Source organism: Rhagoletis pomonella, unplaced genomic scaffold (genome assembly GCF_013731165.1).
Source record: "Rhagoletis pomonella isolate Grant_MI unplaced genomic scaffold, Rhpom_1.0 Rhpom_scaffold_00413, whole genome shotgun sequence".
NCBI lineage: Eukaryota > Metazoa > Arthropoda > Insecta > Diptera > Tephritidae > Rhagoletis > Rhagoletis pomonella.
This window is the reverse complement of record NW_023458967.1, coordinates 76,088-78,267: the sequence shown is the minus strand read 5'-3', so window position 1 is coordinate 78,267 and position 2,180 is coordinate 76,088.

The window sequence follows — 2,180 nt, the reverse complement described above, 5'->3', positions numbered from 1 at the left end:
AGCCAAGTAGGCGCGTTCTCCAAGCGGAAATATGTTCATATTTTGCTCGCCCAACAAATTTAGGAACGGAATATAAAAACGAAATATTTTCGGAACTAACAAAACTCTTAAAGATTGATCATAACTTTTCGACAGCACACCATCACGAAACAGTGGGCACTATTGAGCGAACTCATCGCGTTTTCAATGAATACTTACGTGCATACCTAAATGAGACTATTTCAGACTGGGACACTTATCTTAAGTATTTCACCTTTTTGCATAATACTACTCCAAATTCTGTTTTTGAGTTTTCGGAAAAACACCGACTTTACCGCAAGAATTGAAAAAGGAAAAAATTTATCCCATTTATAATGTTGAGAATTATGCAAAAGAGGTTAAGTACCGGATGCAAAAGTCACATGCAATAGCCAAAGAATTAATCAACAAATATAAAATCCGCAACAAGGATTTATATGATAGACACTCTCGTCCAGTACATATTAAAGAAAACGATCTCGTTCTAGTACAAACCCAGAACCCAGAATTAAACATGAAAATATATATCAGGGTCCTCACGTTGTAACTAAAGTAGATGGTGTAAATCAGACGTGGGCCCCCTTCATGTTTGCCCATGATTTTCCCCTGGTCTAGTCCGCGAAATGGGCTCACTTGCCCGTACGGGCAAAAAAGCCCATACGGGCAAGTGCGCCCATTTCGCGGACTAGACCAGGGGAAAATCATGGGCAAACATGAAGGGGGCAACGAATCTTACTAATACACGTATACCAATGAGAGCCACTGCACACGCATTCTGGAGTAAAAACGTACGCCAAATACGCTCCTCCTCGTCGTGAATAGCTCAACCTTTTAATCCTTAGTATTTACATTTTTAATTTTGTTTATTTAATATTCATTACATCCGATTTGTCAACAAAGGGGTACAATAAAGGGGTCATCAAAGGGGTACAATAAAGTACAAGTTTCAAGTGTCTGTAAAATAGCGGTGTTTCCAGTTCTCAAGAAAAACGAAAAAAATAAAGTGCTGCCCAAGATATGGAAAAGAAATTTTCTTTTGTTTTAATTTGTAAAAAAAATTTCAAATTGCATTTACCCATAGAATATGCTATATTTTTACAAAAAATGTATATCAAATAAACAAAAGGAAAACTGTAAATACTAAAGATTGAAAGGGTGTGCAATTCAAATGACGAGGAGTGTATATGAGCAGATGTGATCACTACCGCATGTAAACACGAGCTGAAAGTGTGATTGTGTTAGTGTGCCAATTATGTTTGAATGATTTCGCGTTCACTTTGTTACGCTCTCGCATGTATTTGCATCAGTGTTGCCGCAAATAAGTTTTAGTGGTATCCAAATTCCTTTAAAAAGAGGGCTAAAAAAGAGCTAAAAAAAGTCGCTGTGGCTAGCAAAATTTGTTTACCTACATATACATATGTATATAAGTATACACGCACACATTTTCAAGAAGTAATGGTATAGAAAAACAATAAACTCTGGAAAAAAAGCTAATATTTTATCCAACCAAAAACCTTTTTGTATAAAAGGGGAAATATACGACACCAGCTTGCTGGCTCCATCAAGTGATTGTAGGATCAGGCTCGAAGCATATAACTTACCAGCATGCTGGTACAATATTTATTTTTTTACAAATGTTGTCGAAATGGTTAGAGCCGAAATTTCACAATTTTTCTACCATTTTCTTAAACATTGTTTTTTGTTTTTGATTCACAACTGCAATAACGTGAACATAATCTTCCACAAACACGGCTTTGACTCATATAGTGCAAGAAATATCCACCAAAATACTTTTTACTTAGAAAATTGAGCTAATTTCACCACTGACGACACCAGCAGCTGGTACAATCACACCACAAGAACATGCACGGCAGAGCTGGGCGATAAGAATTACATGTGTAATCGATTGCGTCTAGGATTACGATTACTTTAATCGCAATTTCAAAAATGTTTAAATTACGATTGCGGTAATCCTTCATAAAAGGCACTCTAATTACGATTACAGTAATCGTAATTTAAACTTTTTTAAATTACAATTGCTGTAATCGTAATCTAAGTTCGTTCGATGAATAATTACAATAATTTTAAATTTACAATTTTTATAATTAAAATTTTTTGAGTAATCTTAAACGGAGTAATTCTATAAATTTGCGAAATATAAA